At 51.4% G+C, this 16,468-nt stretch overlaps 1 protein-coding gene across 13 annotated transcripts in view; it reads left to right on the forward strand.

Moving 5' to 3' along the window:
• Positions 1–777: 777 nt before the first annotated feature.
• PTPN5 (protein tyrosine phosphatase non-receptor type 5) overlaps positions 778–16,468 on the forward strand; it is a 64,086-nt gene continuing 48,395 nt past the window's right edge. For 2 of the 13 annotated variants that reach the window (XM_085011797.1, XM_013994491.3), the window contains exons 1-2: positions 2,547–2,839; positions 6,178–6,342. The gene's annotated coding sequence lies outside the window, so the exon portion shown is untranslated. Of the gene's footprint in view, positions 985–2,546; positions 2,840–6,177; positions 6,343–16,468 lie in introns of those variants that run through there. The other 11 variants (XM_021083257.2, XM_013994490.3, XM_085011796.1 and 8 more) reach the window with 8 other exon arrangements.

Here is a 16,468-nt window from a genome sequence, read left to right on the forward strand (position 1 = left end):
TGGATAATAATGCCCATCTCAGGGAGTTCCTGTCGTGGTGCAGTGGAAACAAGTATCTGTCAGTGGAGCCTGTGATGTCCTATGGTGGTGGCTAGTGGATGCCCCTCATAAAGTCAACCACAGGACATCGCAGGCTCCACTGACAGACATCTGCAAGGTCCTATCCCTGCTGGAGAGCCATGCCCCTGGGATTCCCAAGCTGACTTCAGCAAGAACAGGGGCCAGGGTGACCCTGCTGAGGCCCTCACCTCATCAGCCATCAGGGTCTCTGCTCTATGAGCTTGGGCTTTGGAATTAGCTAAATCTTAATTTGAAACACACACCCCTCACATATTAATGGTAGGACCTTAAGTAAGTAACTTCTTTCTGGTTCCTCTCCTGAAAATGGTGATGTCAAAATGCCTGCCTTGCCAAGTTGCCAGGAAGATGAAACAATACTGAAAACAAACCCAAAAAGTGCCCAACACATACTAAAGGCTCATTTATAGTAGCTGCTATTGCTACACTGACACTGTCTGGGGAAAATCAGCCTTATGCTAAATGACAGAGAGGATGCTTTCAGGGAGGGAGAGAGGGCCCTTGGGCACCAAGCTGACACATCTACCCACACTTTTGGACAGACCAAGCATCATGGCATGGTTATCTGCATTTGATCCTTCTTCTTGTCCCACAGGAAACTACTTGAGGATAACAAGATCCAACTGGGCTCTGCGCCCCTTCTAGAAAAAAAAGACTAATCAAGACCCACCCCAGGGCCTCCCACTCCCTACCCCTGATCCACAAACATGCACTGATGGTCCTGTTTGTGCTGGGAACTGGAGAGAGAGGAAACCCAGTCCTATCTCAGGATTTCACAGTGCACTTCGGGCAAAAGACAAGGAACCACTATCACAGCAAACAAAAAGAAATGAAGGCTGTGTCCTTGGAAGTATGAGAGAAGCCTCTATGGAGATGGAAATATTTGAAAAGGAGCTTAAAAATTAGGTAAGACATGAGGGGATGGCATTCCAGGCTGAAAGCACAGCCTGAACAAAAGGCTAGAAATGGGGAAATGCAGGGATTGTTTAGAGACCAGAGTAGTGTGGTAAGGCTGGAGAACAAGGACGCCAGAGGACTGAGGGGAGAGCTGGAACCTTGGCAGCAGGGAACACAGAGAAAATGGAGGGAGGGAAGGAGTCTGCATTCAAAATAGGGGTGGTCACAGGAGGCGTCTTTGAGGTGATGCCTTTAAGATGTAAAGGAGCAAGCCATGTGACTACCTGGGGTTAGTTTCCAGGAAGAGAAAAATAGCAGTGCAAAGATCCTGAGGCTGCAGGGTGGCTGCCGTGTTGGTGATGCCTTCAAAAGGCTCAGTGTGATGGGAGTGGTAAGTGAGGTTAGAGAGTTAAAAGTCAGCCAGCTCATGAGAGGTCTTGCAGGCCATTATACGAGATTTAGCTTTCATTTGGATGCATGGAGAGCCACTGTGGATATCCAGTAAAGGAGCGATGCCAGCTGACTTACGTTTTAAAAGGATAGCTCGGACTGCCGCGTAGAGAATCAGCTGCAGGGGGCCAAGGGTGGCAGCGGGGAGACCATTAGGGAGGCTATTTCAGAAATCCAGGCGAAAGAGGACGGCTGGCTGGAACCAGGGTGGTAGCCCTATGATGGCACGCCTTGGTTTCCCCTACATGAAAACGAAGCTTAGTCTCGGCCCTGTGCGCCTCCCAAAGTCTCAAAAAAGAATGAATGCCAGGAACCTCCGGCATTCTGTGGGGTCGCACTCCAGGGGATATGGGGCTGAAGGCCGAGTGGGCAGCTGCTTGTGTGTCCAAGCCCCTGGTGCCCACGGGAAAGCCTAGACGGGGCGCTCCCCTTGACGTGCGTCAGGAGGCTGAGATCTGGAGGAGGGAGGTCTTGCTCCTCAGAGACTGAACAGAGAAGGGTGGGAAGGCGAGTGCCTCCTCTGAGCCCTGGAGCGTGTCCTGGGCGCCGGCACTGTGAGCGCCCCGGTACGCCACCGCTCCGCCTGCGCAGGTGTGGCAACGGCATCCTGAGGGCTCCATGCGGGGAGCGCCACAGCTCCCGCTCCGTGCAACACCCCCCCCCCCGCCCACACACACACACACACACACACACACCTCCGGCTATGACCCCTTTGTCTCTCTTTCCCCTACCGCCATCTGTCTCCCTGTTCGTCCTACACCGGGTTCGGCGCGCACGGCCCCGCCGGGGTGCCTCTGGCGGCCGCCGTAGCCGCACAGCTCGGGCCCGGGGCTCCTGAGAGGAGAAAATCATGAATGAAATGGATGCGGAGCTCCCGCTCCCCCGCCCTCCCTGTCCAGGCAACCTCCGCGCGAGGAGGCGCCTGCGGGAACTCCGAGCTGAGTTGCGGGGTGGGGGCGCCCGAGATCAGGGTCAGGGATTAAGGGTCTGTGATCCCGCCCCACTCGGGCTCTGGGCGCCGCCGGAGCTCCCCCCCACCCCCCGCCCGCCAGCCCCGCGGTCCCTGCGCAATTCCCGGGGAATCGGCGCAAGCCCGCCCGGGGGCGGGGCGGAGCCGGGGCAGAGGGTGCTGAGCCGACCTGGCGGCTGCGCCCGAGACTCCGCAGCTGAAGCGCATTTGGCGAGGCGGTCGGGCGAGGGAGCGCGCACGGAGCGCGGGACGGAGCGCTGGGCAGACGGACCGACGGACGGACGCCCCCGCACACGCAGACGCACAGAGCTCTGCTAGGTTCCCGTCACACACACACACACACACACACACGCAGACACACACAGGGACACGCACACTCGCGCGCTCACATCCTCCCGCCAGCCTGCCCGCCAGCTCGCCGGCGCCCGGAGCCCGCTCTGGCCGGTAAGTGCGGCGCCTCCGTCGGCGCCTTTGTGTGGGAAGCCAGAAGCTGAGGGCGCGGGGTCCCTCTCGGGGAGGCCCGCAACTGAAACCTCCTCCAGACCCCCGGGCGGAGAAGCGGACGCCCGCCCCCGCCACGCCCCCATGGGGCTCCCGGCGCCCCCGGACTGGGGGAGGGGTCCCCCGAGGCTCTGGGGAGCGGGGAGCGAGCAACAGCCACTCCCCACGAAGCTCGTGCGCGGTTCGCGAGAGGGAGGGGAGAGAGCGGGATGGCGGTCCAGGGTCCGAGCCTCTGCTGCTGTGGCTGGTGCGCGGCTCTTGGCTGCATCACCGCTCCGGGGTCTGAAGCTCCGGGGGTAGGTTTGAGATCGCCGCTAGCCCGCTGGCCTGTAAACCGTGGCTCCCAGCCTTCGCTTCGCCTCCCCCCGGACCATGTAGCTTAAACCACCCTTTCCCCACCCACCCTCAAAATAAAGCGTAGCACGTTCCCCTCCCCCAGCATGCCCCTTTTTCCTGGATGAGGCCCGGGCTCCTGCAAAACCTGGAGATTGCTCGGGTCAGAGCCCAGAGAGGCTTACCTCACCAAGGATCATGTGGCTTAGAGGGTTTGGACCAGATGAACCTTGGGAACTCATTTAACCCCCTCATTTTACAGATGGGAAAACTGAGGCCCAGCGAGGTGGCTAAACCAAGGTCACGAGAGAGTTAGTGGCAAAGCCTGCGTTAGAATCCAGCGTCCCTGGCTTTCATACTCATTTCTTCTCCTATACAATTCCATCCTTGTCCTCATTGATGTCCCCAAACCACAAATTTACCTGAGGGTATCAGGAAAGTCTTTGTAATCCCAGCCCTGCCCCCAATTAGAGTGGCAGGTGCCATTCATTTGCAATCATACTTACTGTTAAAAAAAAAAAAAAAATCAGCCTTTAATTTACCTCTTTCAGCCTCAGGGGAGCTCTTTCTTAAGCAGCTACTCCAGATTTGAGATTTAGTTTGGGAGAATGAAGCAGTCCTGGACAGGCAGTCAGCTTCCAAGGTGTTAGCCCTGATTCTCCTGGGAGTCACTGAACCTGTGTCCTCAGTTGGACCAGGTGATGCCCTGGTCAGGGAGTCACCCCCTTCCCCACTGTGTCATGACTGCAGCCATCACCCTCACTCTCCCCTCCTCCTTAAGGGCCTAGGTCTTCTAATCCAACCAGTCTCCCTTCATCATCCCTTTGTAGAGATCCCCGAGTCTTTTATGTCCAGCCACCTCTCCCTCCTTCATGTGTGTTGAGTGGGGCCTCTTGTTGTAGCTGACAGAGCTGCTGGGGAAGCTTGACTTATAGCCTCAGTAGGCTCGGGTAGTAGCTCAGGGCAAGGCTCCCTCAAGGGCAGCTGGGTGTCCCCAGAGCTAAACCTAAGGCCTCATGCAGAGAAGGTGCCGGGAGAGGTATGTTGATGGAGTGAAGCTGGATGGTGTATGGATGAAGTCAGTCACCTCTGAGGAGATTCTGTTGGGTGGGGGATGTTGGCAGGAGGACAGGTTCAGTCTCTAGGGTCCTGAGGCTCTTGTCTCAAGAGCTTCCTTCTTGGGTAGAGTGAGCAGCCTGACATGGAGCCGAGCCAGGGTGACCAGGTGACATAACTCCAGGGGCCACCACTCACATTGTCCCCCACGTAAATAGCATTGCGCTCCAGAAGTGCCATGTACGTAGACTTCATAATGAGCAGTGGCCCGTGGGTTGTTGCATAGCTGGTGGCTCTCACCCTAAGAATGAAGAGATCTGGGTTCCAGGCCCAGTCTCCTCCTCACTGGCTGGGACAGTTTCCATGAATGTGTATGACCTCTCTGGGTCTCCATTTCTCCATCAGAAAATATAAGATCATTGGATTGGAGATTTTCAGGATGTCTTTCAGGTCTGAAGTGTTGGGGGGCATTGGGGGAGGGAGGGGAGCACTTATTTATATAACTGCCTATAGGCCTGGCTTTCCTTTTCTATTTCTCTGTGATGAGATCATTTATGAAGGTACTTAGCACAGTGCCCGGGGCATAGAAAAACTTGGAATCGGTAGCTATTAATAGCGTTAAGGCCCCAGCTTTATGGATATACCTTCCACTTCTTCCCTTCTTAATGCCCAAGGACATGAGATTTTTAGAGCCTCAAAGTCCCTCCCTCTCTCAAAAATCCCTCCCCCACTGACCTCTTCCTGGACGTGGGGCTCAGCAACATCGATGAAGCTCCCTGGGAGAAGTGGCACTTTGGTTTATCAGTTATTTCGCACTTAACAGTGATTGAATTTGATCATTTATCTATAGTCAAAGCTTTTTCTTAGACTCTGTTGCTTATATCTAGTCCTCATAACATACCCGTGATGTGAGTAGTGTTATTTTATAGATGGGGACCTTCAGGCTCTGAGCTTAATGTATCTAACTAAGGATGTGTCCTGTAGACGTCTGAGAGCCAGAGAGCTGTGTCTCCAGCTCAGATCCCTTGACCTCACAGTCTCAACTCTCTCTTCTGCATCCCCATTGCCTGTCCTTTCATGAGACCTGTCCTAAAGCAGAGACAGATGACTATGGGAAGAGTTGAGAAGGAAGGGTTTATTCTTCTGGAAGGTAAGGAATGGCTTCTCGTAGAAGCTAAGTGGCATCTGAGCTGGGTTGAAATGATTCATACAGTGGAAGGAAGGAGGAAGATTTTGTAAGGAGTGGAAACAGCATGAGCAGAGACCAGGCAGTGGGGGCTTCTAGGGCCTGTGTAGAAACTGGAAAGCAGTTCATTCCAGCTGGACCAAAAAGGATAAAAGAGGAGCCATGAGGAGGAAGGCTGGGTAGGAAGGTGGAGGCAGTTGCTGGGGGCATGGAGTGCCAAGCCAAGGGATCGTTCTTTAGTTTTTGAGTGGAGAAGAGACATGATCAAACGTGGCCATTAGGAAACTCACTCTGGCTGCCCCACGGAGAACAGATTGGAGGGGGAGAGCCTGCTCGCAGGGAGCCCAGATAGGAAACAATGTCAGTGGTACAGGTAAGAGATAAGGAGGGTCTGGCCAGAGGGGTGGGGGTTGTAAGAATGAAGAGAAAGAGGAGTTGATGCAGGAGGCCACAGTGTCACCAAAATTGGCAGCGGATTGGATGTGGGAGGAGAGGGAGGGGGGCATGAGAAGTGATGGCAAGGTTTGGAGTCTGAGCATGCCGCACGCAGAAAGAGCCCAGCAGGAGGGGGAGGAGGGAGCCTTAGGAGTGGGGCCGTGATCTGTTAGAACCATGACAGCTCCTGCAAAGCTGGCTCACTGAGCATCCCAAACTGTCCAGAGCCAGTCACTTCATTCATTCATTCATTCATTTATTCTTTCTCCAGATACATGAAAAACATCTGTTACATGCCTGGTTTGTTCTAGGCTCTGGGGATGCACTGCTGAAAAAGATGAGCTTCCTGCCCAAGTTGTACCAAGGGAGAGAGAAAACATAAGCAAAGATAGAACATTTCAAGAGATGAGCAGTGCTCTGGAGACGGAAAAGGCAGGTAAAGGGTGCCTGGGCGGAAGAGATTTACCTTTAAATAGAATTATCTTTAAGGAAGTGGTATGTGAACAGAGAGGTGGCTGAAGTGAGGAGGAGACCTGGGGAGAGGAGACCAAAAGCTCAAAGACCCCAGGGTGAGAATAGCTTGGTGTTTTCAGGGAGCAGCAAGTGTAGCCTTAAGACATAGGTCAAGGAGTTCCCGTCGTGACACAGCGGAAACAGATCCAAATAGGAACCATGGGTTGTGGGTTCAATCCCTGGCCTCACTCAGTGGGTTAAGGATCTGGCGTTGCTGTGAGCTGTGGTGTAGGTTGCAGACGTGGCTCAGATCCCGAGTTGCTGTGGCTCTGGCAACTGTAGCTCCAATTAGACCCCTAATTAGACCTTGTAGCCTGGGAACCTCCATATGCCACAGGTACGGCCCTAAAAAGGACAGAAAGACTAAATAAATAAATAAATAAGACATAGGTCAAGAGGAAAGGTGGAAAGGAAAGAGGCAGGAGCGCAGAGGAGGTTCAGATCACATAGGTGCTAACAGGCCTGAGGAATAAGAAATCACATGATATTAAGGGGTCCCAGAGAGCTGGAGTCCTATCATCCTTGTGTTCTTCTTGCCTGGGAACCAAGCCCGACACTCAGCTGTGGCCCACTAAATAGTTGTTGAATGAATGAATGTTGGAAACCACCATTTATGTACAAAATCTCTTATCTCAGGCTAAATAAAGATATCGTGGCATAGTAAGGGCATTGTAAGCTGTAGTATGGTCAAAATGATAAACCTCAGATGATTTGAATATCTGTGTTGTCATTTAAGTATGAAAATTCGAGTCACATTTGCATATTCAATAGGGCTGTTGACAAAGATGAAATAGTAAACCATACCTGAAATGACTGTAAAGCAATTAAAATGGAAACATTTTCAGAGTTCCCGTTGTGGCTCAGCGGAAACAAATCTGACTGGCATCCATAAGGACTGGGGTTCGATCCCTGGCCTCGCTCAGTGGGTTAAGGATCCGGTGTTGCCGTGAGCTGTGGTGTAGGTCGCAGACGCAACTCAGAACTGGCGTTGCTGTGACTGTGGTGTAGGCCGGCAGCTACAGCTCCAATTAGACCCCTAGCCTGGGAACCTCCTGGCCGTGCTGTGGGTATCGCCCTAAAAAAACAAAAGATGAAACATCTTCAGTTTCCCCTCAGCCCCTTTCCAGTACAAATTACAACCTTTTGGCTTCATTTCAAATTTTCCCTCGTGCAACTCTTATGCCCTCAGCCACTTCCCTTGGAGAGATTTTAAAACAAGTCATCTCTAGCACCAAGGCCCGTATTTGCAGGACAAGGAATTATCAGCTTCTCCAATAAATTGACAGTTTCCCCCCAAAAAAGGCAGAGAGGGCAGTGGTGAGGGAGAACCTATTTATAGCAGTGTAAATTCTTCAAGCACCTAATTAATTGTTTAAATGGATTTACAAGTGGGAATGGAAAAACTCCAGAAGCTGGTTAATCATTTAAAGCGTTTTGTCTGCGTTAAGTTGGACACAGGGTATGTGTGAACATTTCAAAATATATGGCGCCCTTTACCAAAAATTTAACCAACACATCAGGAAATATATTCTTAGCAGCGTGGGTCAGCACAGCTGCCTGTGTGTAAGTACCTGGGTTCAGTCCTAAGCTTATTCGTGATTAGGTGACCTGGGGCAAGGTCCTTCCCCTCTCCCAGACTGTTTCCCCTTCCCTAGGAAGTAGGGCTTGGGTTTCTAGGGTCCACGAAGCACTAAGCACTGTGGTCTGTCCTACGTGTAGGCCCACGCTCTTGCTTTCCTGGAGGACAGTAACCACTGTCACAGTGTGGGGGTGTGGCTTCCTGTGGCACTCAGATGACCTGGTGGATGGGAGGCAGACAGGCGGTCTGTCTGTCACGTGGAAGATGTGATGCTTTCATCAAGTATAGGGAGCCCGATACTAGGCAAGGAAGACCTTTTGGGGGCTCCAGTTGAAAAATGGTCTAGGTCTTCATAGAATCATAGACTTTGTAGGTGCCCTGGTCCAAGTTTCATCTAATTTTGCTTGTCTGCTTGCCTTTAGGACCTGGAAACTCAGGTCACTGAAAGAAAAAAACTAAAAACCTTTCCATTTTCGAACAGAGCCATCACCAAAAAGCTCTTCCTTACCTTAAACCATGACTTATAGAAAATAAGGCTTTCCCCTGTTCTTCAGTGTCATCTCCATCTTTTCTGCATCTGGTGTGATGTGGGATGAGCACCGTGGCCACCAATATCTGGCAAAGCTTCCAAAATTCCCAGACTCCTAGAAGAAAGCTTTTTCACTGAGCTGCAGCCCATAGTTTAAAAGCCACCCTCCTTCCTGTGTCCCCCTTGAAGCAACCTTGACTCAAGTTTCTGTACCTGAGATGCAGCATGTTGAGTTGGGACGGGATCCCCTTGAGCTAGATGCCGTTTGTAAGCAAGCATCTGGGTGAGAATTCCTAACTTGGGGCTCATATAGGGGATAAACTGTTCTTGGACAAATCTAGTTACTGTCATAGCAGAATATAGACCCTAAGTTGCCCTTCCTTTGCATGGTGAGGAGGTTGGTTGACATCCCTGAAGAGACATACCGAGCTTTAACATGTCTTTCCTAAGAGTAGAAATAGGAGCTCCCTGGTGGCTCAGTGGGTTAAGGACTTGGTGTTGTCACTGCTGTGTCTCCACTCACTCCTTTGGCACCAGTTTGATCCCTGGCCCAGGAACTTCCACAAAAAAAGGAGCAGAGGGGAGTTCCTGTCGTGGCGCAGCAGAAACGGTCCTACTGGGAACCATGGGGTTGTGGGTTCGATCCCTGGCCTTGCTAGGTGGGTTAGGGATCTGGCATTGCTATGAGCGGTGGTGTAGGTCGCAGACACAGCTCAGATCTGGCGTTGCTGTGGCTCTGGCGTAGGCCGGTGGCTACAGCTCCGATTGGACCCCTAGCCTGGGAACCTCCAAATGCAGTGGGTACGGCCCTAAAAAGACAAAAAAAAAAAAAAAAAAAAAAAAAGAAGGAGCAGAAATGTTCCCCTTCTCCCCAACTCTCTGAAAGCCACTCAGGAGGGATTCAGGGGACTTGAGTGGCGGGTAACATGTGGCTATCTGGGGTAGACTCTGAAGATTATCTAAATCTAAGGGTGTAACCCAGCCTTTAAAAAATAAATAACATTGGGAGTTCCCATCATGGCTTAGCGGAAGTGAATCTGACTAGCAACCATGAGGATGTAGGTTCGATCCCTGGCTTCGCTCAGTGGGTTAAGGATCTGGCGTTGCCCTGAGCCATGGTGTAGGTCACAGACGCAGCTCGGATCTGGCGTTGCTGTGGCTATGGCGTAGGCCAGCGGCTATAGCTCCAATGGGACCCCTAGTTTGAGAACCTCCATATGCCACAGGTGTGGCCCTAAAAAGAAAAAAAAAGAGCAAAAAAAAAATTTTTTTTTTAATAAGTAGAATTTCCAGATCAAAGGATAAATCTATGTTTAACTTTTTGAGGAACCACAGGGTGCTTTTGATTTTTGTGTACTCATCAGAAAAGACCACTAAATGAAGTCTTAGGAGTGGAGGGTCCAGGAAGAAACCATTAATTTTTTTGTAGAGTAAAGTTTGTGTAGGGTCTGCATGGTGTTGGAGGTAATAAAGAAGAGAGGGGACAGAATGCAAATGAATCCAGCCTCCATTTCTGAAGAAGAATTATTGTGTTTTAGAGTCATCGTGGGTGGAAAAAAAGAAAGCTCTCAGGAGGGGATGGAATTCCATCCGAGGGGATGGAATTCATTCATGCATACTGGTATTTACTGTGCCAGGAGGACCCTGCCCATGAGGGGGTGTGTGTGTGTGTGTGTGTGTGTGTGTGTGTGTGTTTTAGGGGCACCAGGGAGTAACCTGGCAACAGCGGTCCATAATGAGGGGAGCTACAATAATAAGTACTGGCGTGGAGTTCCTTTCGTGGCTCAGTAGTTAACGAACCCGACTAGGATCCATGAGGTTACGGGTTCAGATCCCTCAGTAGGTTAAGGATCTGGCATTGCTGGGAGCTGTGGTGTAGGTCGCAGATGTGGTTTGGATCTGGCGTTGCTGTGGCTGTGGCATAAGCCGGCAGCTGTGGCTCCAATTTGACCCCTAGCCTGGGAACTTCCATGTGCTGTGGGTGCAGCCCTAAAAAGACAAAAAGACAAAAAAAAAAAAAGCCCCTTACTGGGTAAGCTGAATTCTCTGTCCTGCCAGCTGTTAACTGCACTGAGGCACCCTCCTCCTCCCAGCTCCCCTTGCCCTTTCACTTCTCCTGGCCTTTGCCCCTGTAGTCTCCTCTGCTTGGAGCAGCCTCCCCACTGTCTAGTGGACTCTACTGGCCCTTGAGATGCTCAAACATCACTCCCTGTGGGCCTTCCCGAATCTCCCGCTGTGCTCCCCCAGGCACTCGCATTGCACAGCCTCCATTGACATTCAGCATGTTTTTGACTCTGTTCACAGGACTGCAAGCTAGTTGAGGGCAGGCGCTGGGCCTTGGTCATCTGTGCATCCCCACAGGCCCCACACACAGAGCCCGATAGTGAAGAAATAGGTGTAAGACTACAGCAGGTCTTGTCTCAAGATTACTTAGAGGCCAACTGGGTGTAAAATAACTGTGCAAAATGTATCCCCAGTGAACCCTCTGAAATTAATAGAAGTGGTGTAAACACAGTGTAATCTCTGACTGTGGGTGATAAATGTAAAGTTAACTCACTGCCAGCGAGGCAGGGACCTCCAGCCTTTCCACAGAGGACCTGGCATCATGGGAATTCAGTGGGCAGTGATGCATGCATAATAGTTCAGTTCAGGGAGCCAAGGGGATGGGCAAAAGATCAGAATCAATTAGGGAGGGCTGCCTGGAGGAGGTGAGTTCCAAGGGTTTTCAAAGAGGAGTCTTTTGAGCCAGGGGTGATCTATAGAGAGCCTTAAAGCATGATCTCAGGCAGCTTGGATGATGGCCTGACCTGTCCTCTTGTGACTGTGGTCCTGAGTCTCCTGTAGCTGCCCTCCCCTCCGCTTTCCCTCCTTTTCACTCACTTCTTCTTTTCTCCTACTTGATCACTCATTTCCATCTTCCTTGCAAACTTGAATGTGCAGAAAGAGCTGGATGTACATTGCCTGGCCTTCCATCCCTCCTTTTCTGCGCTGGACTCCCTGCCATGGGGCGGGGGGTGTATAAAAGGAGGCCCATCCCTTTCCCCCTTTGCAACCTGGGCAGCTCACAGAAGCCAAGGTTATGGACTGGAGAGCGAGGGAGCAGCCTGGGGAAGAGTGCGGTCCATTGCCAGGTGCCGAGTCACAAATCAAAATGCTAGAGGAAGAATTCAGCCAGGAGAGAGTGCTAAACTCCCTGGGGGGCTTCCGCAGGCAGCGTGAGCTCAGGCAGTCCCTGGAAAGGCAGGAGATGCCTCCTAGGAGGGGAGCAGGGAGACCTGTCCAGGAAAGAGGAATAGATAAGACAGAGGCTGTGAAGCAAGAGCGAGCATAGCCGGGGGGGGGGGGGGGGGACCTGTTTTCATGGTGGAAGAGGGTTGGGAGAATCCTGCAAAGTCAGGTTTTCAGTTCTTCTTGCCCCCTTCCTAAAGGCTCTGGGTCTGACCCGGGGGAACCCAGAAACAGCCTGGGGGTCTCCATGGGGGAGAGGATCGGCTCTGGCCAGGACGGCCTTGCTCATCCTCAAGCTGGTCTCTCCTGCAATGTCTCATTAGCTCCAGAACATCTAGCAGAGCCGGAGGAAAAAGGAGCCAGAGCTCTGTAGCTGATGGCACTGCCTGGGACAAAGAGCAGGAGCATCTCCCGTGCTGGTTGATTTAGAGGGAGCCAGGAGATGCAGTTTTGAGCCAAGTCAGCAGTGGTGACAAGGAGGATGTCAGCCCCAGCTTGCCTCGTACTTTCTGTACTTCAGTTACTTACTTGCACCGTCTGTACCACAACCTGCAGCCGGCAGCTCCTATTGCTTCCATGTCCCAGAGGAAGATACCGAGACTCAGAGAAGTTAGGACACTCACTGGTCCAGGGCCCTGTGAGGAGAAGATGGCAGAGCACAGTGTTTTCACCCGTGTCTCTCTGCCTCCAAATGCATCCTTTTTGCAGAGGACTGTGGCTGCCTTAAGCGGTGTGACTGCAAAATGGCCAGTCTGTTATGTTTCGAGGGATTCTACCCATGACAGAGGGCTCTGTGGACAGTACCCCCAGGCCCCAAGTTTCCAGCTGTCCACTTATCCCTTGGCACAAGGCTCTGAAAGGATCCTTGGCCCAGGACCAGGCCCTGTGCTGTCTTCTCCTGAGGGACCATTTACCTAGCTCTCATGACTGCCTATTACTCCTATGCAAAGTGAGTAATGAGGTCTTTGTCACAAGGTGATACAAGAGTCTGATGAAATAATGTATCAGCACATAGCACATAGTAGGTGTGCAGCTGATATTTATTAAATCTGAATTCAAGAGATCAGACCCTTTTTCATTTTGATTCCTGCTCCCCTCTGGCTTTTTATTTTTTTCTCTTTCCCATTCAGCTTCCTGGCTCCCACTCTCTTCCCTCTCCTGGCAGAGGCACCTCAAATCCAGCTAATGTTTCCAAACAGCCTCTGCCCTGCCTCTCCCAGACCCTGCCTGTGACTCAGTTTGCCAGATTCTTTTTTTTTTTTTGCTTTTTTGCTTTTTAGGGTCTCACCTGTGGCATATGGAGGTTCCCAGGCCAGGGGCTGAATCAGAGCTGTAGCTGCCGGTCTAGACCACAGCCACAGCAACATGGGATCCAAGCTGCGTCGGCAACCTACACCACAGCTCACGGCAACGCCGGATCCTTAACCCACTGAGCAAGGCCAGGGATCCAACCCACAACCTCACGGTTCCTAGTCGGATTGGTTTCCACTGCACCACAACAGGAACTACCAATTTTTTTTTTTTTTTTTTTTTTTGCCTTTTCTTAAGCTGATCCTGCAGCACATAGAGGTTCCCAGGCTAGGGATCTAATCAGAGCTGTAGCCACTGGCTTATGCCAGAGCCACAGCAACGTGGGATCCAAGCCGAGTCTGCAACCCACACCACAGCTCACGGCAACACCGGATCCTTAACCCACTGAGCAAGGCCAGGGATCGAACCCGCAACCTCACGGTTCCTAGTCAGATTCGCCAACCACTGCACCACGACGGGAACTCCAGGAACTCCCAATTCTTAAACCAAACCCTGAAGCACCAGGATCTTCCTGGCCTGAACACAGGAGGGCTAAATCGGAAGGTGGGGTCCCTGATGGAGGACTGAACCCTACAGTGAGCCATGGCAGGAGCTAGGGACCTGCCTAGCTGCATGCAGGCAAACCTAGCTCTGTACCTCCAGCTCTCCCCTCTGTCCTTGCATACAAGCCCTTGAGAAGTGATTTTGTAGCGTTCTTTTGTGGTGGACTGGGATAAGGATCCAGCATTGTCACTACTGTGGCTCGGCTCAGGTTGCTGCCGTGGTGTGGGTTCGACCCCCAGCCCTGGAACATCTGCATGCCGTGGGTGTGGCCAAAAAATATAAAAAAGGTTTTGTATTGTAAGTGATGAAGAACAGAACAGATGCCACACGAGCTCGTCATGGGTGACCTGGAGCAAGGCCCAGGCCTCCCTGACAGTCCAGGTCCAGGGCTGGCATCAGGGATGTCTAGGGTAAAACCAGAGGCAGGTAGAGAGCGGAGCACAAAATCATTTGTGACCAGGGTGGGGAGGTACCTGCACTAAGTCAAGATTCTAGTTCCAAGTGGAAGGGGCAGAGCTGCCAGCGTGGACAGGGCCTCAGTCCTAGAAGGCAGATGACCAAGACGGAGACTCTGCCTGCCAGGGTGTCAGGCGGAAGGCCAGGTGCTGGGATTGGGCCAGTGGCAGAGCCAGACAAGCAGCATTGAGACTGAGTGTTGTGAAAACTCTTAATAATATCAGTTACCATTTACATAGTGGACTCTATGCTAGGAACTTATAAGAGTTTTATGTTTTCTCATCTCAATAATATTTTGAGTTAAGTACTACTGCTACTGGTCCATTTTACAGATGAGAAAACTGAGGCACAGAGAGTTTGAGTAAAACTCCTAATATCCAAAACTCAGGGCAGGACCCCTCACCTTCATAGCTTGAAATCAGCCAGGGTGGGAGCATTTACACCAGGGAAATCGGCCAACACCACAAATCATGACTTTTTACATTTTTACAGTTTACTAGCATACCACTAGACTCATCCCAGAGCCTCCATGGACCTCACTGTGGGGGAAAGTTCTCTATTACCTGAGATGCAGGCAATGCCTGACAGGATTTTTAGGAGCTTACTGGAGAACTTGTCTCAGCGTTTTGCATGCATCTCCTGTAAAAGCTTCACATAAGGATCAAAATTCACTTAATCTCCCTGAGAACTCTCTGAAGTGTAGACAGTGAGACAGCATCATTCCACAGATGAGGCACAAAGGAGTCAGGTATCTTACCCATGATCAGGCAGCCCATGAGGAGCCTTGACCCAAACTCAGGCAGCCTAGTCCCAAACCTGTGCTTTGTGGTATTTTTTATGAGCCATGTATACATGCTGAAAATCAAATCCACTTTCATTTACTTTTTCCTGAATACATCTTGACTGTCTGCCTGGTGCCAGGTAGAGTATTAAATACAGGGAACAGGAACATCCACATCAGAGGCTGTACCCCCCCAGTAGTTTCCGCAACACCTGGACTTGGAGTTGGGGCCAACAGAGTTTGAAGCCTGCTTCTGCCTCTTACCCACTGGGTGACCTTGAGCAAGTGACTCAGTCTCTCCAAGTCCTAATCTCCACATGTGTAGGAGGCGGTTGATAACTGTGTTTAGCTCATAAGGTTACAGTGAGAAATGAATGAGGTAATACACGCACAGTGCTGGGCACCGAATCCAGCATGCAGTAAACACTCAATGATAGGAGGCCGCCGTGACGATAACCCACAGGTTTGTGTACAGGTAGCTCCGTGTGAGGTGGGGATACAGGCAGCAACAGATAATCACCAAATAGGGCCCGAGAACAGCAGGAAGTGCCCATGTCTTCCTAAGGGAGTCAGGGAGGGTTCTACTGAGGGGGTCATGTTGGAACAGGGTTTTCAAGGGTCTTAAAGAGTTTTTCAAGCAGAGAAGATTCAAAGAGAGGCTTTTCTGCCAAAGGGAAAAGTGCTTTCCAAGCCATTATAGGTAGGAGCAAGCATCTAACAGAATGGGAATGCCACAGCACCCCTCCTCCCCAAGAGGTGTGATCACGACTTCCTGTTTGTAATGGCCCGTTTTCTCCTTGTAAATTAATCTGTATACTTGGGGAAAGGAGATATATAAGAGGGAACTGAAACAGGTGTTTTCAGAATCTTGGGGAGCAGAGGGTTAAACCAGATGACCTTTGAATTCTGAAATCCCACCCTTCAATTGATCTTCTGGGCTCCTGTCCATCACCCAGAAAGGATTGTCCACAGTGATACTAATCAACACAGCTGAGCTTGGCCTCTATCAGTAACTGGCTTGGATGGCACCCACGTGCCCACTTGAAGGTTGGGCAGCCTCTGCCTCAGGATCCTTGGACCAAGGCCTCTTGTCCCTGGTACTGGGGGCGCCCTCTGCTGGTTCCCTGCTGAATCGCCACCTCTACTTCATCACACCTTGATAGCCTCAGAATAGAAACTTGACCTTAAGGAAAGGCCCTTTCAAGTCATTAAGTTCAGGAATTCCCTGGTAGCCCAGCAGGTTAAGGATCTGGCATTGTCACTGCTGTGGCTTGGGTAGCCGCTGTGGCGCAGATTCGATCCCTGACCCAGACATTTACGCCATGGATGCAGTCCCCCAAATAAGTAAATAATAAAGTCATGACGCTCAATTCCTTTGATTTTCATTTGTGCTCTTGAGACTCAGAGGAAATGACTTGCCCACGGTCACACAGTAGCCTAGGACTAGAGCCCACAGCTACTGGGTCCTTGGCCATGAAGCACATTTGTTCGTCCAATAATGGAGCACAGCTGCCACCATCAGTCACGCTCCCCACCCCAGCCAGTCTCCCAGGGAGGGCTCCCTGGGCTGCTGCTTCAGGTGGAGAAGGCACCAGGGCAAGCCTTCCTCCTATTCCATGGGA

This window comes from Sus scrofa, chromosome 2 (genome assembly GCF_054392235.1).
Source record: "Sus scrofa isolate SSC_HxYL_T2T_F1_AM1 chromosome 2, Sscrofa_HxYL_maternal_Yorkshire_Landrace_v2.0, whole genome shotgun sequence".
Classification (NCBI taxonomy): domain Eukaryota; kingdom Metazoa; phylum Chordata; class Mammalia; order Artiodactyla; family Suidae; genus Sus; species Sus scrofa.